Raw genomic sequence first — 22,433 nt, forward strand, 5'->3', positions numbered from 1 at the left:
TTAATGTTTTTACGCGTTCTTACAGGAAAGGCAGTGAATCATATTGTAATCTTAGTTTCGGTTTTGGCACGATGTTAAGAGTAAAGTCGGTTAAACGGGAGACGTGCAAGCGTTTGGGTGTTAATGTACATAAATGCCGGCTTGTCGCCCTGTAAAAAAAAAGGTGCCAATGTGTATTATAAGGAACTTACCCGTTACGCAGGCTTCCTTGTTAATGGGATCTTCACCGCGGAGAGAAGAAAAAAAAAGGTGAACCGACGTTAATATCCGACCAGGTCAACCAAGTATCGCCCGTATCTTCCCCACGACAACTTCCATTCTGTGGGGAAAACTGCTACAAGCCGATTTCATTTCGCCGACGTCAGCTGCAAAAAAACAAACTCCGCCGCCGGGGCGGAGCTCCCAAACTTGGTAAATAGGCTCTCTTAAAGACGCACGGTTTTTTGTCGGTTAACTCCTTTGGAACCGGGCGGGGTTGCAGCACTTTCCTTTAAGAGTCCTTTGCCGTAACCAATCGTGAAGTTTGTTGTGATCCCGCCTCTGCCATCGCGTATTCAGACACGTGGACGGGAAATTCCCACTCTCACGCGAGGTCGAGCACGCCTCTACAACTCGACGCTACTATCCCCATCTGGTTCCAAACATGCGCAGCGATTGTGTATTGTTATGATTAAAACTGATTTATCTTAACATTTATACACCTTCTTTCAACCTGTTGCTGCAATGTTACACGACAATGACGGGTAGTTGAATGACACGAGGTAAAAATTACAAAGGTTTTGGTTTATAAAAAAGAAAAAAATAGTACTTGAATCCAAGCATTTTACCCTTTTTTTGTCACTTTACTACTCCAGAAATATAAAATAAAATACTACTGCATGTGGGGAGGTTGCTTGTTCAGCCTTTGCTAATGTGTGTGCTTTTTTTTTTTCCTGGGTACTCTGACTTCCAACCGCATTCCAAAAACATGAGTGTTTGATGGTTTATTGAAGACTGAATTGTCCTTTGGCAAGAAAAGAGTGTGAATATGATAAATTAGCCCTGCGAGTAGCTGCCAACCACTCCCGGGTGTACCCGGGCCTCTTGCCCAAACTCAGCTGGTATTGGCTCTAACTCTCGCTTACTAATCAAGATAAGTGCGAAAAGAAACGTCTTAGGGCTGTTTCAAAATGTCCACTTCTCCAAATGATCCGTTGACTGGAATGGTCAGCTTCTGCAGGTTTACCTACTCTTGTGGCCAGCGGGTGTATTTTGACATTTAACCAGCAATCTCACTGAGCCGATTCAAGTATTGTTGTGCAGATCAGGTGTTGCTGGTCACCCCTCCCTATAGGACAAGCACTGATCAATACCTCCATGGCCAGCTGGTCCTCTCACCCTCGGCATTCTCCCACAGACCCTTCCCCCAACTCCTGTGCTCTTTATCTAGGCCGTCCCCTCCGCCAGAGCTGTTTGAGAAGTCATGATGGGTCCCTGCCTCCGCCTGTCTTTCTTGTGCTGGACATACCGTGAGATTTGTACTTTGATCGCACCAAAAGGCGCGGACGCGATGTGGGAAGAAAGGATTGGATTCCTCGTCCACTGAGATATTGGAAAGCTGATCACTTCTTGCATGGGCGATCACTGTAAACAAGAAAAGATGCACAAGCATGAGTTGCAGCTTCCCTTTGTGCTTGAGCACAACAAAGGAGCTCCAGCTGACTGTCAAGAAAACACGTGACTGGAGGGAATTTGCCTTTTCAATAGATCACCGCAATGCAGATCATGTATTATAGTCAGCACTTGACGAGTTCGCTGCAACTTCTTTTTTACTCGTGTATGACAGCCAAGAATGTTATCACTTTACTTTGAACATTTCCTGTCTAATCAAGCAGCTGGCAATGAATTCATTCCTATGTGGCAACGTCTTGACATTCGACCAAATCAAATAACAAAAGCGCACGGTGCATTGATGTCAGCACACAAAGCATAAGAAAAGAAACCCGATGAATTTATCGCGCGTTTGACTCTTTGTTTTAGCATTTGGCAATTGCTGCAGAAAGTATTGGCTGGAAGGCAACACTCGCTGCAACTCAATACATCATCCATTAGTAATGAACCGACTGGAGATGAAGTCCTTCCACCTCTTAGCATTATATAAATAGATTTATTTGACGTGCTTCTGACAGCAGGCTCTTTTAAAAACATTGAAATTCACTAACCCATATTACTTAATGAATAATAAATAGCTGTGAGCATGCCGACACCGTTTTTGACATGTGTTTTTATGGGAGAGCGCCACATCGCACAAACAGGTTCACGCCGCCACCCGGGATGCCTGGGAGAGACCGACCGGGCAGGCATCAGTTTACGTGACATCAGAGAGTTGTTGCCCAACAGCTACGCTTGCGCAAAGCACACTTTGTGCGCGCACGCATGCATATGCAGAAACACACATGGCTGCACAATCACACGCCCTACTTCCCCTGTAACCTCAAATGTCTATTCTCCCTCATGATATCTCCTTCTCTAGACGGGCACGTGCATCACACACGTGCACCGTCCCCCATCCAAACAAAGCGGGGAATCCTGCCTGGAAACTGGAAAGAGAGGGGATTTCATTTGCTCGCCGTGGACAAGCTGCACGGCAACCATGGCAACGGCATCGCGCCTGCTGGTCTGTTAGATGAGACATGAGTGGCACACTGACCCAATGGCAGAGATGGCACTGGAGCAGTGACCTGATAACAACAAGGGGTTTTTGCGCCTCTGGTTTTCCGGACATTCCTCTTGACCTAATGAGCAACACAAAACAACAACACGATCGTAATCTCGCATTGGTTTTTCTTCGCGTTCGGTAATATTACATGATCAGGATCAGCAAAGTCAGATTAGCGCGGAAGGAGGCGACCGCATGTTAATCTTTGTTTCAATGTTTGCACACACTGACGCAAAGATCCATATACAGTAAGCATAAATGTTAAACCTCTTATGGGATTAGGTTTGTTATTGCGTCATCAAAGTGATCTGTCGTTTTAAGACTATTAACTGCTGCAACTTTTAAGACTCTGGCATGCGAGGCTCGCGTGTAACATATTGTGTTTATGACTTGTATTTAGCAACAGTCTGGAGTGGTTGCTGAGTAAATTGGAGCTTAAAAAAAAAGTACTCCCCCGCTCCCCCTCCCACCCGCCTCACGGGTCTTCTCAGGTGAAGATGGAGTGAATGATAAAGTTGTGGGGAGAGCAGGCGCCAGCCAGGGTCTTTTTCTTGTGAAGTTGAGGAGCATGGCCTAGTTATGAAGTAATGCCAGCTGATCTGAGCCGTGTAACTGAGAAGACGAGGCAGCCACCTCGGTGTATGTGCCGGGTCACCACGCGTCCCCGTATGGCCAAACGACCCCCCCTCTCAAGTAGCCTTTTCGGGTTTCAAATGTTTAAGGGATAACAAAATAAAAGAGCGGGAACTCAATCACTTGATTCCCTCTTGCTTTGAAGTTTGTCCATTTGGGCCCAACGAGTTTTCTGAGGCCGACATCCTTCGGGGACAACGTGCAAACACCACACAGGAAGGCCGGAGCTCGAAATTGAACCCATGACCTCTGCGCGTGCTAACCAGTCGTCCACTGTGCTGCCCCACGATAAGAATAATGCATGGAAAAAAAAACCCTATGGTCATTAAAAATGCTTGCATTGTTGGATTGGAATGAATTGGAATGAACAGCCAAAACAATCTTGAAGTTGACAACGCGTAAACGGCCCCGAATCACATTGAACACTCTGTAGATTGCAGATTATTGTTCGAGTCGTTTCTTAGCTGCAACTAATGGAGGTCCTTCTTTGTTGGATTTGAAGAAGCAAAAAAAAAACCCCCAAAAAGTCGAGCACTTTTAACTGCTCTGCATCCACTGACCCTCGTTTCGGAGTCAGCGGTTTGATCTTCTCCGCAGGCTGCCATCACGTTGCAGAGCCACGCATGATCCAGTGTATTTGATATCATGAATCGGATACATTCTAGTTCAGCACTTCACAGACAGCCGGTGATACTTTCATCTGTAAGGTGAGAGCAATCGATTCAAAACGCAAACTCCTTTCTCCGAGATTCCCCTTCGTAGATTGCCCGTCGGCTCCTCGCCGGCGGGAGTCATCTGGAGAAACTTAACAAGTCTTGGTTGGGAGTCATGCGGCTTTGCTTCGTTTTTGTTGGACTATGAGGATGATCAACAATGCAAACGATCACGCGGCAACGCGCACGAACTCGCGACTGGATAACTGCGTGGGAGCTGACCGCATCATCAGAAAGCCGGGCTGTTTAATGCTAGCCCGGCACATTAAAGCCCCGCAGCCTCAAAGTGGGCATGTCCTCACAGCTGTGGACATGACTCTGCCTTTTCCTCACAAGTGTGGAAGCACAGCGGTAGCCAAAGCCGCTCTGCAAAGAAGCGCCGGATGAAAACTTGGAAAGCTCTCATCATGAATGCGTCAATCTCCCACCGGGGTTATAACAACCCAAAGAGCCCTCCAAATCTTCGGAGCACACACAAAGGTTTTTTTTTTTTTTCTTCCCCCTGCCATTAAAGGCGTCGCGCTTGGCCCTTCAAGGCTTTGAAATGGTGATCTGGTTTTCTACGGGATTTTCATCATGCTTTCAACATGATATCGCCAGAGGTTCGACGACAGGGAACATCAAGTAAATGTCACAAACAGCTTAATATTTAATCACTTAGACAATGCGTACAAAGCTGATTACAATCACAACCAGCAGCTGTAGTAAGATCTATTTATTTGCAACTTAATTAACTGGATGGTTCAGAGGCTGCCGCAGTATCGGAGGCCTGCCTTAGAGCCTCGTGTGTTCCATTAATGACATCTATCATCAGCTACTAATTATGCTGCCTGTGGCCCACAATGGATCCGGTGTCAGCTTTGGGCTGCAACCACCAAAACACTTAGCATTCATATTTAATCACACTTTGTTATTGAGGAGGCTGAGAAAGCCTCACCTAAGAGGACAAAAGTTACAGTAGGAGGGGAAAAAAAAAAAATCATTCTGAAGTCATTCTTGAAGATAAATGGTTAGTAATATAGGAGGAGCGTGCATCAACGGCCGTGTGAGAGGCGGCTCAGGCGAGTGACTCAACCTCCTTTGAAGTGAGGTAACGCCTCAGTTCTTTGCTTTCTCGACAAGATGGGCCTTTCATGCAAGATATTTTCTTTTCAGTTGTTTCAGGTTCAAAGGGCAGCGAAATGCAAACAAGTGCTAATCCTTTATCCTCACCAAAAAAAAAAAAAAAAAAAAAAAAAAAACGTCTCGGTTGGCTGCTGGGTCATCAGCTTGGGGTCACGGTGACGTCACCTGCCTCAGGTGACTGAGGCTGGATGTCAAATATGACTCGGGCCACCATCTGCCTTTGTTATTGTCATGCAGGTGAAACTGAATATAGTGACTCACGCCCTTCAAGTGTCCTGCAGCTCAGTCGGCTTGACGGTGAGCAAACAGTGTCAGGTTGTCATCTCTGCACAAGTGGCAATCGTTCACGGTGAGGTTATTCGGCAGCTAAAATGCTGAATGCTAACCCCCCCCCACTTCTCTCCCACGCAGAGAGGGCAAATAACAATTGAAAACTGTCTTTTGCACCTTGCGAGTAACTTTCACCTGCTTTTAGAGATTCCAAAGTCGCCTTACTTTAGCTCAGCGGTGTACACTTTTCTTTGTCTACACAAATAGGAATCATACATTCTGTGCTGCGTTTAAATTTCGTGGTTTTATGGAAAATTTGCCAAGCATCCAGTTTGATTATCAATATCATGCTTCTAAACACATCATGCTACCCGGGAGTATATTTAGCGATAATGATGTCCTGTGATGCATTAACAGCAAAAGAGCCCTCGGGTAATTTTTGGAATTGCAAACAGTATATTCTCAACACAAATGTCAGGCAATCACTGAGGATGTGGATTATAATGTTCAGTTTTTCATTTCGGGTTGGACTATAATGTGTTCTTAATATCGTAGGGCTCTCAATTCGTATTAGCATAATTGAAGGAGTAGCACTCTGTAATTAGTGAGGCCACTTGAAATGCACCACCAAGTAATCCCCAAAGAATAACCATTAATAACACACAGTGTAGAGATTAAAAAAAAAAAAAAAAACAAGAAAAAAAACAGAGGTTTTAATCCTCATGATAGTTTAATCTCATTGGCAGGATAGTGTTTGTCTGATTTGCAAATCCTTTTAAGAGCCATTCTTTGCTATTTTTACTTAACACCGGTACGGCTGACCAGTAATTACCCAACGCTGGTTTGTCCAATTCTTGGACCAGCTGAAAGGGGAGATGCTCCCGGAAGAAAAAAATAATAATAAATTAAAAAATGAATAAATATATATATTTTTTAATATATGTGAAGCATCCTTATTTGTTTTCTTTGGAAACAAATGACTAAACATTGAACGTCAATGGAATTCCTCTCAATGATATCGTTTACGAACCCTTTCAGAGACAGCAATTACTACAGTGGACATCTGATCGTGTGACCAATTACAGGGTGCATGAAAGGGTTAAATGCGTACGGGCAATACGTGCATCACACCAGCAAACCTCGACAATCAAAATATCCAAACGCAGAATTTTTGCATTCATGTATTTAATAATGCTCTGAGGTTACAAAAATGTTGTAATCTCCGCTTGAATATGATGCGGTGCGGCTCCACACCACTGGACAGTGGACACGGACACGATTATCAGGCTCAGTGGAACTGTTATTATCTTTGCAAAGGAGCTTTGGATATTGATGTTGTATTAGCTCTCATTAAACTGTTCAGTTGTACCTAATGAAATGGAAAATCAGGGCATGTATAAGAACTAACGACGTTTGCGCCTTCACTGTCAGTTTCGCCTTGACCGCTGCGCGACATCAGATTTATTAACAGCGAACGCGTTGTTTCTTTGGAGCTTTATGCAACCTTAATGGCTCACTTTACTTGGGTCAGAGGCTGGACGTGGTCGAAGGAGTGTAAACAAAGCATTTAAGAGTCATTTGACCCCGTGTGGGGACAAGTAATCAGTGTGTGACCTCAGACGCTGTCGTCTCTCGTTTCTCTGCACAGACAGGAGGCTGGGAGAGAAAGTCGACCTGCAAACGCCTCATGATTCTCACGCAAACGGCTGATCTACACAATTATATGATGTAGAGAACCGTCTGGTCTAGTCTGTCTCCAAGTCCACGGGGCTAACGTTGAACATCAAACAAAAAGTGGGGTGCAAAGGAATATGCTGAAGGTGTCACGAGCATACTTTGGTCTCCAGCGATAGCACTGAATTATTCATTTAAGAAAAGCAGCCTGATAGAAAATCAATCAGTCAGTCTTGATGCGATGTACAGGCTCCTGAAATATTAGCTGCGGGGGAGGAAAACATCACGTATCAGCCCGTGAATGCTCCTTAATGTATATTTCATTAAAAATTTACATTCCGGCCGTGTGGACCGGAGAGGGTGTCAAAGTATATGTCATAGGAGTATAAGACCTGCGTGAGAGGGAGCACGTCCATCGCCTGGAGGGGTCACAAGGGCGGAGTGACCTCGAGCCGTTGTTACGCGAACCCCCTCGTGAACAGGCATGAAGTCAGATTAGTTAATCCGCGGAAAACAAAAGTGCCGTCAATCGGACCCGACGTCCACAACGGCAGCGGCGTCGGCCTGGGGAGAATCGTAGCAGGGAACGGGCCCTCGCCATTCACGCCGCGGCCCACTTATCTGATATCGATGATGGAAAGATGGCCGGCTTTTACATTACTGCTAATGGTCTCTAAGTGTTGACCGCAGACAATGGACTGCGTCTTTTCTTCTGTGGCCATTATATGTTCATTTAATAGGAGGTGCTCATTATGAGCGTGCCGCGCTTTGTTGCAAGTGCTTTCGGCGATTGATCTCAGAGTGTCGAATGGCACATCGATTGCTCAGCCTTCAAATCCGCGCGAGGCGCAGACTGTATGAAAAGCATTTATGCGGGAGGCATAAACAGAGTTACAAACAGTTGTTACATTGATCCAGATGGATTATGTAAATCTCCTGGATTTATAAGGCATGTCTAGCGTAGCTGTGGAGTTAAGTACTACCTCATGCTGACTTTGTTTATGTGTCGCTGTTGCGTGTTACGCACAGATTGATGCTGTTGCGGTATTAGCTACTAATTCGGTAGGACTTTCCCCCCTTGCTTTTGTTTTTTTTAATCATAATCAATAGCGTCGTATTTGGCTGGAAACCCAAACCAATGGAGAGAAACAAACAAACAAACAAAAAAAACTCTCTGGCGTTATGGTGTGGTGAGTAGAAAGTGCTGAAGTCGACAACTGCCAAATAACCAATCCTGAACACAATCTAAAGGAGGGAAAAAACCACAATGACCATTCAAAAACACACACTGCCACTTGTCTGCCCGAGTGTGTGGTTTTCGAACCGGAATGCTCGACAATATTAAGTGAGACCGTAGAGACCGGCTGACCTCAATGGAAGGAGTGCATCAAAAGAATAGGCGGAGAATCTAAACTGGATTCAGACTGTGTGGTGGTCTACGTCGCTTGACCATTCACGTAATTGAGCTTTGGCTGCTGACCCGTTCGTTCAAGATCACGAACGAAAGATCTGAAGCCAAAAAAAATAAAAACTACATCAAGTCGCAGCCAGGAAAGAATTGAATGCTCAGTGCTAAGAACCACAAAAAACAGATCTGCGCCGAAGATTTTTGAAGTCATGATTTCCACCTTTTTTCCCCATCGCTTCGACCCAATCAAAGAATGAAATGATGAATCTTCACACCCTGGAGGGATTTTTTTTTTTTTGCAGCACAGCACTTACTCCAATACCCACCCAGTCATGTTTTGATCCAGATAATGATATACAGTATTTGCATTTTTTCATGTACAGAGAAATGGGCGGCATGGTGGACAACTGGTTAGCACGTCAGCCCCACAGTGCAGAGGTACAGGGTTCGATTCTGAATCCGGCCTTCCTGTGCGGAGTTTGCGTGTTTTCCCCATGCCTGCATGGGTTTTCTCCGGGTACTCCGGTTTCCTCTCACATTCCAAAAACATGCGTGGCAGGTTAATAGAAGACTCTAAATCGTCCAGAGGAGTGAGTGTGAGCGCGAGTGGTTGTTTGTTTATGTGTGCCCTGAGATTGGCTGGCAACCATTTCAGGGTGTCCCCCGCCTACTGCCCGAAGACAGCTGGGATAGGCTGCAGCACGCCCTCGACCCTTGTGAGGATACACGTATTAGAAAATGGAAATGGAGGGTACAGAGGATTCCCCGGGTTGCGACGGTCCCTTTATATTAATATGAGGTTTCCACATTACAAACAGTACACAATGAACTAGAGCGTGCATAGGCATAAGAATGTGTCATCACTTGGCCCAAGAAAGCCCACACAGTTACGGCATGCTTCCTGTTTTTCATGGGACTGGAAGTGTTTGTCATACAAACATTTACTGTAATGCCCAAATTTGCAACTGCGTTAGCGCACGTGATGAATGGAACTCATTTGAAAACCGAAGGACAACCTGTAAAAGAAATGCCACTTGGAATGGCCGAGTTTGTTCTTCAACAAACTCGGAATCCCCAACTCCCTCCCCTTTTCCCTCGAAATGATGTCCTTTTGAGAGCTTTGTTATTGTCTGTGAATATTTAACCCAGAGAAAGTGCCTCTCAGACAGGATGAGCCAAACAAGGAGTCCCAAGCACATTCCAGGAGTGTGATGTGACCATGTGTTGACTCCCCCACGAGGGATCCCTTTGATTGTGCTTATCTGCGAGGCGATCAATACATGGCACGACGCTGATAAAAGAACAGTGCTCGCATCAAAGCGCGCGCGTGGCACGAGGAGAAGGGAAAGTCACAAAATGTCAATTATTAATCGAGGGGAAGGGTCCCCTTTCATGTGGGAGAGAATTTGGATAATGAAAATCAAACAAAATCCACACACAAATCACATCCTCGGGGCATTTAAAAAAAAAATGATGCTAGTTTTTAAGCCAGATGTAAACCAACTTCTATTGTTTTATTGTATGTAGGCAGCGGCGGTGTGGAGAAAATGTAGCAAGCAAAGATGAATTGAATCTCTGTGAAAGTTTCAGACTTCACTCCACAGCTGCGAGGAGGTTGAACCTGTAACCCCTACCTCCACATAACCCCGGTGTCTGTCTCACCACAGCGTGAGCACACGACGCGCTCACTTGCACTTGAAGTCAACACGCCGCGCCATGGCGCTTGATCAATATTTCCGTCCTGGAGTGGCATTGCTCTTTCATGTTTGGATTCAGGTGGTCAGTGAAAGATGTTTGATTTGGTTTCATCCTGGCAGGCTTTTTGATTGTCAAGTGCTATCATTTATTGATTGCAGCAAGAGGAAAAAAAAAGACACATGGGGTGATGGAGGGTGATGTGAGACAATGTAAAGCTCACATATCTGCATAGCCGGAATGTTAAATATTCATGGGAAAAGATTCAACATATGGATGAACATTCATATTTAATGTAGGCCGTCCCATATGGCAAGAGAAAAAAAAAACACATTTCTTTGTCTTTTTGCCCTTTCACTCGCCCGTAGGCAACTGCTGGCTGTTTGAGTCCTGCTGAGAAGAAACTCAACATAATCAGTGAAGAAGCTGAGCGAGTGTTTCTGGGTCAGTCTTTCCCGGGAAGTTCATACGAAGACAGATTGATTGATTTCTAAGGCCAAACAAATGTGCTGTGAAGTTTTGGCTCGACTCCCACCTCGAGCCTCTGAAGCAGCTCTACCTTTGCTGCTGTAAAGGAGGAGGTCATCTTTGTTTATTTCTAACTAACTCTTAGTCTTGTTTTTTTTTTTTCAATCTTAGTTTTGTTTGCTCACGCAGCGTTCCGTTTCAGGGTTCATTGACAGTTTTTTGTGAATGTTTCTGGAGATCCAAGACAACTGAATACTGAAATGCTAATTGAATAAACACACAGTAGGACTCTGATGTCTATTAGTGAAGCCCAGGTTTCAAAGCAAACATGGTGAAGCAGCATTTAACTGTTATGCTGCATGTAAATGGAATAAGTTGCCAATGGAAGTTAAGTCAGCCCCATGTAGGAATGGTTTTAAATCAACATTAAAAACATATGCTTTTTTTTCCCCTGGTGGGCACAGATAGTCAACCAACCATTTATGCTCACAATCACACCGAGGGACAATTTAGACAGCCCCATTAACCTGCCATGCATGTTTTTGGAATGCGGGAGGAAACCGGAGTACCCGGAGAAAACCCACGCTGGCACGGGGAGAACATGCATACCTCACACAGGAAGGCCGCAACCGGAATCGAACCCTGTACCTCTGCACTGTGAGGCGGACGTGCTAATCAGTCGATCACTTGTTGGAAAGTCCAAAATTATTGCATTGAATATCATGAGAACGGCCAAGTTCATCCCGTGAACTCATCATGTGCGGGCATTGATAAACAAATGAATTCCCACAAATCCAGCACATTGTTATAATTGCTTTGATGAATAATTCGGTGCCATTTTCACACATTTTAGTCAACATTAGTTAATTATACGAATTTACAGCTGGAAAGCTATCACATGGGGGTCTCTGTGGGGATTCTTTCCCTCCAGCCATCCCCGGTTGCCTAATCTGCTCCTTTGACAAGCTAATGTGCTGACTCTGGGATTCTCCCTGGCTCAGCAGGAGGCTCCTGGCCACCTGCAACACAGGAATGATCACGCTATTGTCCTCAACAATGGGAAGCCTTTCAGGTCATGCAGGGTGGCTGTTTAGGTTTCCCTTTGAGAAGCGAGTAGTGGTGAGGGATTGCTCTCGATCGGTACAACCCAACAACAGCAGGGGCAGTTGTCGCATCGAAGCTACTGAATAAACGGGTTTTTAAATCTGCACCACCGGGCTGAAAAGTGGTGGCAGGCGGGAAACTCTCTTTTACCTCCAGAAAGGGACAGCTGTTGTGTCTCGTGTTGACTATAAACTCTGCGCCCGCAAGCAAAAATCAGACAACTGTAAACAGGACGATCATGTGGGCAAGGTTTCAGACGAATAAGACTTCCATTGCAACAGTGCGCACATGGAAAGACAGCAAAGAATGATTACTTCTCCAAGTAGGCCTCGAGTCATGTGACCTCCAGACACCAGCCGGCCAAAATTATTGAGACACATCCTGTTTGATTCAGGCTGCTCTTTATATTTGTTTTTATCTTGTTTTGTTTTTTTTGTACACTGTTAATTCTCAAAATTATTGAGACATATCCTGTTAACAGATTCTTTGATGCAGGCTGTTCACTTTATTTGTTTTTAATCTTGTTTTGTTTTTTGTATATTCTTAATGCAAGTCTATCTATCTAAGCTGTTCATTTTATTTGTTTTTATCTTGTTTTTTTTTGTATATTCTTAATGCAAGTCTATCTATCTATCTATCTATCTATCTATTTAACTATCTAGCTAACTAGCTAGCTAGCTAGTTATCTAGCCTTTGCCCAATTGTTTTCCCACCAGTTGTCGGTATTACGGGTTTTCCTCAGGTTGCTTTGGTCGATTTCTCAGTTCAGAATTTCATTTTTATTAACTACCTGTTGAATTTTTACATCACTGCGTCAACTGTGCAGATCAACCAAGCAATTTCTCATTTCTCTGAACAATTTGCAAATGCTTTGCAACATCCATGCAAATGGACTACATACAATTCTCTGCTGTTTCCGGGATTCTCAACCGCTTATGTCAAGTTACTCAAAATGTATGAAAATTGTTTTTTTTTTAAATTAATTAATTTATTTATTTATTTATTTATTTATATTTTTTGGGGCGCTTAGTTTTTTTTTTCTTTGTGCAATGCACTGCTGTCTTTTCCTTTCGGTATCACAATGAGACAGTTTGGCAATCAACCTTCCCCATGTATGAAACTCTTTCGAATAATTGTCATCAAAACCTTTTCTGGAGTTTATATCAGAACATCTCCCTACAGAGTACACTCTTATATTGCCAACATGACTAAACAGTTGGCACTGATGTTCAGTGACACAAATATTTACTTATGAGAGATGAACTGAGGATTTTGAGAAAGAAAATGCCTTTTGCAGGGGAACCATTGATGTTTTGCTCTTTGCACAACTTGTTTTGAGAAAAGCACTTACTGTTTGGCAAATTTTCAATTCTGATCTACGAAATGTACCAAAAAGACTTCGAAAGACCGTAAATGTCGTGCATAGTCTTACAACATGCCCTGCAACGGTCTCGCTGAATCTGCAGGGATCATATAACTTATGAGCAATTATATACTGCGATATATAACATCTTTCAATTTTAGCTTGACATTGTTGCATTCACCCTTTGATGACAAATGATGTCCTTGGGCGCAGTGCCAGGCTGGGATTCCTGGCAGACACCGGGCAGACAGACAAATCAAACTGCTGGCAGCTCTTCAGACAAATTACAGACAGTCGGCAACACAATGCTGCAGCACAAAGAGAATGACGTCATGCTGTCTGCTGCCTGGCAGCAAGTGGCACTTCCATGAAAATATTACACCAATCAAAGGAACAGTCTGAAAGAGGACACTTTTTTTTTTTCTGAAACGACGGCTAACCACAGAATGCTGCCGTGAATAAAGGAAGTAAAGAAGTCTTGCGTCACACGCGTCAGATCATCTCAGTCAAAGTATCCTGAACAAATTCTGTCTGCTGCACATACGAAACTCTACCCGGGTGACAAAATCAGCACTTGCAACATAAGTGGATCTGGAAATGTCTCCAGCAGTGAGATCATGCCTATTTTTTTTTTTTAATTCAGTCTCCCGACTGACCAAGTGGATATACTGGAGATGAAGCGCAGTGGACGTGGACAGCAGTTGGTGACAAAATCAACATTTGTGGTGAAGTGTGGGAGGATGGAATGGATGTGACCCAACCTGCTTTTGGCACCTACAATCCCAAAGCTGAAGTCAACATTTTCATGTACATGTGAAGCACTGTTCACATCATGACCTCTGTCATTATCTAAATAAAAGGTCATAAGTGACCCACAAGACGTCCCGACCTCCCCCCGATGAACCGTCATCACCCAGCCATCACCTGCGCGTCCACATTCCTCTCCTTTTATTCCCAATGTCTTCACGCTCTGGTGCTAATTCACACCTCTATTGTGAAGGGGGTCCAAAGTTTGTGATCTTCAGTCCTGCCGGCCCCCTCCCGAGCCCTTCACACCTCAGCGTGGTGGTCCCACCAACGTGGAGTTGCACTAGGTGATCACTAAAACCTCACCTCTGCCCAAAACTCAATCGAAAAAATATCCAATAAAAACATGATGCACGATAAAGCCATTTTCCAGTCATGTGTGCGTGAACAAAAATCATTTTCCCCCTTTTTGAAGGTTAAAAATAAATCTGCATTTTAGGTGTTATGGTTGCTTCTTGACATATAGTTTTCGTTTGATTCCATTGGTGTTTAAAAAAAAAAAAAAAAAAAGCCTCCATTGCATTTCTCCACCACAGTAAAACCAAAACCAGACTTACTTACGGTGAAATGAATATCTTTCTGACAGTATCCTCATTAAAACAAAAGCATCTCTTTGTCGGAGCCGAATTTATCATTGGGGTCTTGTTTTGCATATCATGAGTGCAAGTGTAAATAATTGTGCATCTCTGATGTGACAAACGTCGTGGCCACTGATCTTCAATCACTTTCCACTTACCAAGGTGACCTTGAGTGTAACGCTAGACCGATGTGGAAGGCACTCCTGTCGACCGTTAAGACCTTTCCCGTCAGACGGCGACAGTGTTCATCTGTCCATGTTCCTGTTTGTTGTTGCGCTGGAGGTTTCGAGGAGGCGTGGTACAGGTTGGTGTTGGGTGCCACCTGCGTAAAAGAGAAGCCATTAAAATTAATGTGAGAAATCCGACCACATGTTTTTCTTCTTTGTTTCTTTCTTTGCTGTTCGGTTTGAACACAACATGGATTATGTTCACTTGTCAGGGGCAAAGGATTTTCCTCAAGGTTAGGGCTGAATTTAACTGAACAAATATTCATTCAAAGTGATTCAATGTCAGTTTTTTACAGCGAATGCAGTGATGACAGCCAGAGCATTAAATCATGCATTAAACTGATCACATGTACACAAAATAACATTAAGAATATTATAATTTGCTCTATACCATCACTGATTAGTGTTTCGAAACATATTTACTTATTTAGCAACACGAGAGTGGAATATTATTGGAAAGAACTCCCCTTATGATTAAAAATGAATCAAATAGCATTTTATTATTAAACACACATCCATCCATTTTCCGATCCGCTTTATCCTCACAAGGGTCGTGGGGGTTGCTGGAGCCTATCCTAGCTGTCTTTGGGTAGTATTTTATTCAACAAAATGTGCTAAATTAATTAGTGTCAACAACAACTTGGCATTAGTATTGTTGAAAAATCAGACCCATTAAGGCAATGATAATAAGCTTGACTTTCGGTGTGTGTGGTTGTCATATTGCACATATTGACAAGAATGTTGTTTGTTACTCACAAGTGTGCAATTCAACAAGTGCAATATTACCATCATGCTCAGAAACATAACACTGAATATATCTCACTACTTTGCAATGTCACCGTATAGTCTTTCATTTTACACATCATAATTTTTATTTATTATTTCAACAATTTTTAATCAAATTGCTGCTACTACTCCGGACACATCATTTCATGATTTTCATTTGCACATTTGTTAGTATCTACGGTATCTCTTTTTGGTATCAAACCAAATGAGTAGCATTCCAATGTCATTGTGCACTACGATGGCATTCTGTTCTGTACTTATTCGAGAGAAATCACCACTTAGTGATACTTTTGTCCTTCCTTGCCCCACACTTGCTGGGCGGCTCAGAAATAGCAGTGTGATGTGAGGGGCAGCTGTGATTGTGCATAATAAACAGGCTTAAACATGCAGGGACAATATAAAACAGGTGCGCATCACACAAACACATTCATATGCCCGCATAACCACAGATATGCAACGGTCCAGCGCAAGGCCGAGCACGCTCTTCTTCCTCATGCCCTTCATCTGAGACCCATACGGCTCCTAAACACAGACTAATTCCCTCAGCAGCAGCAATACAACAATGGAACTTTAGTCGGAGGTGACCCTCTGTCATAATTACCGAGTGTGTTGTGTCAAGGATGAGGTCACCAAGCAAAAGCGTCGTTGCTTTGTCTCACTGTCACTTTCTTAATTGGAAAGACAAGCCGGGTCATATCTCTCCTCACAGAAGATCTTAATCTCTTCAACCGGATTGGTGTGGACAATGTTTCATACTCCATGCATATAAATATTGACATGTGGCTCGATGTATGCGAGATGACGCAGTCACAGTCGCCGTGTTTTATAAATGGTGGCTGATCCAGTGGCCTCGGCGATGACAAGTTCATAGACAGGGCAAAACAACCAGCTGTGTGCTCTGTGCGGCTTGTGGCGGCTTTGGTACGTTGTGCGCGACCATTGCCTTCCACATCACGACCAGTTGTCAACCTTGTAGCCGGGCCGCCAACTGGTATGATGAAATCTGCACAGCTGTTGAGCTGCATAGCACAGACCGCAATCGAATTCATCAGGGAAGCACCAAAAACTGATGCCAAAGCGTGGCGCTGTGGCGAGCGGGTGGGAAAAACAGAGCGGCGGCACGAGGGCGAGAGGGGTCCATTAAGGGCCATCAAATATTCATCTGCCATACGGCACCGAGGCTTGGCTCTCTCCCCGCTGCGGCATTAAAAAAGAAAATCCACCAAGAAAAGTGATGCTGAAAACAACAACAAAGTGAGGACGCCTGCAGTGAAGCGCCAAGACGCAGCTTTAATGAGAGTTCACCTCCACGCAGCAATGCTGATTTATTCATTTGTGAAAGCTGGCAAAGCTACAATCGGAACACAACACCAAAGCAATGCATGCGTTAGTTATTTCAGACAATCAAAAATGCAAGAAAATAGAATTAAAGCAACAGTATGAAATAACGTCTCTGCCTTCAGAATATCACTCATGAGCGGTGCCAAAATTGAAATGTTCATTGTGGTGTTAAGATTGGTTGGTTAAAGAAACTGTCCACAATGGTAACAATTTGAGTTACATCAGCTAGCACCGTTGTTTTGGAAGGCACTGGCCAGATTTTATTGTCATAAGAATGGTTGAAATCTAATCGGACAAAAAAAAAAAAACAATAAAAATCTAACATCCACATACATGTTCTAGAAGCCGTACAGCCAAAAGAAATATTCTAAAGTGAAGAAAACAAACTATTGGGAATAAATTGAACTTCATTGAAAAGATAATATAAATGTTGTTATTAATGTAAGTCAGTCCCTGTGATAGTGATGAGGCCAGCACAGGCCTTGCTGGCCCTGACAGCTCACCACTGATAGGAGCCAAAATACTATTGTACTGTTTTCCTCATTGCTACGTGGGCAACATCCTCGCTGTCTAGCCAAATGAGCACGAATGCAAAAAAGAATGACAATAGCTGACTGACCATGTCATTCAATACTTTGAGTTAACCCTGCACTGTCAATAAAAACTGCATTATTGAAGCCAACCACATTGAGAACCACTGCGATTGAGTCTTAAACACGTTTAGTGTTGTTGCTGCTGGAGCGCTAATTGCCTCAGCAGGCTAGCAGGCCGCCTGTAATGACGTTAGCTACCTGTTAACAGACAAGCACAACTTGGGTCTCCAAAGGCGCAATCATCCATCAATATATGCTCACTTGCACTCTGCTTGTCACTGCTATTTGTTTCAGTCGCTCATGTTTTGAGGCCACATTTGTCTTCATGAGTGTTGTTCAGATAACATTTCAAAGTTTGCAGTAAAATTAGATCCTTCCATGGCTGTGGAAGCCTTATTTCAATCCAAAACTTAAATATGATGAAAAGAATGAAGGAATACATATATTATTATTATTATTATTATTACCATAAAAAATATTTTTTACAAAGCACATGACACACTAGTTCAGTTGTTTGCTAAATTTTCATAATCATAATCATCCAGCCGGAACAAGAATGTGTATCCAGCCGTTTTGAGCTAGCATGTTACGATTATATCTAAATGCTAAGTGTTAGCATTTTTATCCACACTTAGTCAAATACTTTATTTTGATTTCTAATTCATTTATTTTTGCAAAGTTCATTGTTGATTGTGAATTTATATAAGTATTTCCAGAAGTGACATCATCTGCATTTTGATGGTTAAGTGAAAATAAATAATCTGGGATGTCCCATGTGTAAACAAGCAGCAAAGGCAAGATCCTTTCATGAGTCCTTCACTCATAGTCGAACTATTGCCTATTCGAACTTATTCTACATAAGTTCATTTTCATCAAAGTTGTTCAGCATGGCCATTTTTATTATTTTAATTACTTGTCTTTCACTAACAGAACATCTGCCTCATAATTAACTGCAACCTCTCCCTTCGACCCTGTTTTTTGACAGCAGACATGTTCTGTTTAGGCGTCACGCTGTCTCCATCTTCTGGTCAGTATAAGAAATATTGTCGTTGTTAACTTCCGTATTCCAAAACAAATATAGGGACCATTTTTCTTGTCTCGTGCTATATTTCAGAAGCCCTTAAACAGTTTTTTTGTCACGGACCAGTTGAGACAAGTACATGCTGCAAATCTTTTCAATGCTTTTAAACTGCCAGTTTGGAAGCACTGGTACTAACAACAAAGATAATTATAGAGTAATTCAAAATTAACATATATTTTTTCATTATTAATACGCCCTATAACGTAAACATAACACTTAAATCATGATCAAACATACGGCGTTAGCATCATTGCAACTTGCAAATGTGACTGATCAAAAGAACACTGTTTTTAGACTGTTCCTTACTTCTCGCCGAAACCAAACAATAAAATCAGGCTATATCTTCATATTGGTGTTTCCATTTTAAAATGAATATGAAATAATCGTTTAATTAACTACAGTATTTCCAAACGTAATACTGTACCAAAATCGTAACCTATGTGTGACAAGTAATAATTGATTGAAACGAAACCTGTACAACAACGCTTTGCACACGATCACGTGGAGAGACTACCCTCTATTGGTTAAAGTAGATAGATAGATAGATCGATAGATAGATAGATCGATAGAACAGATTTTTGTCGAAATGTCATTCCAAGTTACTGATTGTGTCGGCTTGACTTGAATGAATAAATAATTTCAGCAGATAATGCGCCACAAGAGGGCGACATTTAATTACACACGATGAAGAACCAGATGTTGGACAACCGGAATCGAAACCTCATTCATCTTTACATTAAATGGAATTTCCTTTCCTTGACTAAAAACTGCTTCGGGTGGAAATGAGTAATTCAGATGGTTTCATTAAAGGAAACATCCAACTGAGGCCCAAGAGAACTTTGTGCAAGTTATTTATGTTGATGACTCAGTTTCCGACATAAGTATTACCTTACTCATTGAAAAACATGCAAAAAAAATGTCGTGACTCAGTGAGAGTTGACATTTTATTTCTTCTATTGAAGTTACAGACACGGATAGGATTGCAATGAATATTTTTAACATGGAAACACCGGTTTTGCTGCGTATCATAGGGACATTGTTGCACGGAAAAAACACTGACAAGAGATCTTGACCACTTTCTGGAGGATGTTGAAGAGTTAAGCACAGTACAGTACACGTGTACCGACAATCAGGCCAAATTTGAACATTCATCCTCGACCCCTTCTTGAAACATAAAAATAGCCAAATATGAAGCAACCGGAACAAATTAATGAGTAATTAGTTGTATCGGGTGCAAGCATTAAGTGTCTCCCAAGTCAATTCACTACAATGAAATTAGGAAGAGCAGGCAACTGCAATGTACAATAGTCATACATTTGCTAACATTTAGCCCAGGGGTCACCAACATGGTGCCCGTGGGCAGCAGGTAGCCCCCAAGGACCACATGAGTAGCCCGCGAGCCTGTTCTAAAAATACCTCACCAGTGATGACACCCCCCCCCCCCCCGGCTGCCGCTGTACTCAATGCGGCTGCTGCGCAACAGTATTGTTGAGTCTAAGAGGGGCAGAATTGCTGCACAGCAGGCTTCTATGGTACAGCACCCGCGAGTGTACTTAAGCGTGTGTGCGTGTATGCGTGTGAGTGCAATTCCAAATCCTAGCTGTTAAAATGAGCACATTGATAGATGTAAAAAAAATAAAAAAATAAAATAAAATTAAAAAAAAGGAAAAAAAAAACCTACATCCTTGAATGGCCCTGCGGGGATTTCTTCACAAAGCCACAACCATTTTTTTATGTGCCAATCTGATTAGTACACTTAAAAGTCCGTAAAGATCCTCACGCGAGACATAAATGATTTAACGTGTCGTTTTATAACTTCTCTGGAAGGCAGTTAAAAATCTTTGAGGCAGGGGTGAAAAAAAAAATAGATGCGGCAGACTTTTTGGGAAGGATGAGTGAAAAGGAAGCTCTTGCGTCGTCGAGACCTCCTCCGGGAACATTTCAACAACGGTGTCAATCCAAATCATTTCAAAATGAAGAGCGTTCAACTTTCACGCCATCTCGTAAAAGTGACAAATAAGGCTGATTGATTCAAACGCCAAACGTGCGTCGTCGTGCTTCCTTCAGTGGAGGGGAACGGAGAAAACGCTTCGAATTGTTCTCAGCCTGAAAGCCCATGGAGCGGCGGCTTGGGTCCGCACCAAGCGTGCATCTCGCAATGTTTTCGAACACGCCACCAAAACCTTTCGTCGTGTCCTTGAATCGCGTGCCATGGAACCGACCTCGGTAAACGATTCTCCATCCTCTCCTCCTTTTGGGTTTGTTTGCTTAGTTTTAGTGGTGCGGGATTAAGAATAATTGGTGTGTCTGATCACAGCCAACGTGTGAATGGCTTCACTTTTATGAGCGGCGTATTTCAGGTGCAGGAAAAAGAGACGCTGGCTTTGAATGTGTTTTATGAATCGCAGGCTGGAAGGAGTCCTGCCCTATAAAATCCAGAGTGCTGATGTCAAGTGACCCATAAAGCCTTGAGGTCTCGTTCCTGGAACTTCGCATGTCTACACTAAATATTATTAGTCAAATAGAAATATGTTGCAACCTCGAAAAGCAAATGCCCTTGCGGTTCAAACAGAAATGTTTACCAACATTTGGAGGGGGAAAATATGCCCCTGAAATCGCACCAAACTTCTTTGGCATTTTTGCTTAATCCCCAAAGGGGGGGGGGATATGTGTATATATATATATCTATATATGAGTTTGACAGCACAAGTATCAAAGTTAATACAGTATTACTATATGATTTTAATCCAGTATGTAAAGAAAAAAAATCTGCCGGTCATCCTCCCCTCTGTCTCCGTGGTTTATAAATCGTCCCAATTATTTATTTCCCAGTAACTGGCAACCTGTGAGGAGCACGCATTCTCGCACGGGATCATGCGGGCCCAGACTCAAAACACGCAGACTGATGGCATTGAAGTTCAGATTTATGGCACGGCATGTCAGGCAAACGTTGCTTTTGCACGAGCACCAAATTCAAGGAGGGTTACTCCACAAATGGAGGACAATACAGACACGAACATTTTTGAAAAGCAAGCCTTTTATAAAAAAAGTTGTGATGCTTTTCAAGAAAAAAAACAAGCAATAAAGCATCGTAAATTTGATGAGTCCAGCTCACCCATAAGTTTTTGATTTGTCATAAGAGATATTTTGTTGTGTTTGACACAACCCTGCTGCTCAGACAAATGAAAAACATATTTCAAAATTGTTTCTATATACAGTATATCCTTTACAATTAAAGAAAATTACATTTAATAGGAATACTTATTGAATTTCTGTGTCACGCTTATTCCAGTAATGGAGTGGCGAATCACTGCTTGGCTAACTGGTCAATAACAAATTTAGCTATTGAATAAAACATAAAAAAAAAACGTGGATATGAATGTCTTTTTCGGCTCCCGTTAGTTGATTTGGTCTGAGTGACACACTCTAGGGCTGAAAAAAATGAAAAAAAATTTGTAAAACAGACAAGAATTACCCGAAGTCTACTCATGGTCGGCGCAATTAGCTTGATGATGTCATCTCTGCAGAATCACGTAGCTCACTTTTTCTCTTCTTCTCGGAAAAAAAAAAAGGTTTTGGAGGCAAGGTTGCGTGAAGTATCAAAGTTAATACAGTATTACTATATGATTTTAATCCAGTATGTAAAGAAAAAAAATCTGCCGGTCATCCTCCCCTCTGTCTCCGTGGTTTATAAATCGTCCCAATTATTTATTTCCCAGTAACTCTGCTCATGAAAATGATGTAGAGCGAAGCCTTTCGAGCGTCTGGTTTCCCTGCTGGCTGTAGTAAAATCAGGACGAGGTCCTGGCGTGGGGCAGTGTTTGCGTGACTGCAGAGTGTCGGGGGCGGGGGCTGGAAGGGGGGCTGGG

General features: G+C 42.8%; 1 protein-coding gene across 2 annotated transcripts in view; it reads right to left on the minus strand.

Moving 5' to 3' along the window:
- The window catches only part of bmf1 (BCL2 modifying factor 1), a 78,308-nt gene that overhangs the window by 12,552 nt on the left and 43,323 nt on the right, over window positions 1–22,433 (minus strand). The window contains exons 3-4 of one of the 2 annotated variants that reach the window (XM_019870155.1): window positions 14,695–14,858; window positions 1,508–1,623 (exon numbers count right to left, since the gene is read on the minus strand). The gene's annotated coding sequence lies outside the window, so the exon portion shown is untranslated. Of the gene's footprint in view, window positions 1–191; window positions 1,624–14,694; window positions 14,859–22,433 lie in introns of both variants that reach the window. The other variant, XM_019870154.1, reaches the window with a different exon arrangement.

The sequence above is a fragment of the Hippocampus comes genome, unplaced genomic scaffold (assembly GCF_001891065.2).
Source record: "Hippocampus comes isolate QL1 unplaced genomic scaffold, H_comes_QL1_v1.1 scaffold43, whole genome shotgun sequence".
In the NCBI taxonomy this organism is placed as follows: domain Eukaryota; kingdom Metazoa; phylum Chordata; class Actinopteri; order Syngnathiformes; family Syngnathidae; genus Hippocampus; species Hippocampus comes.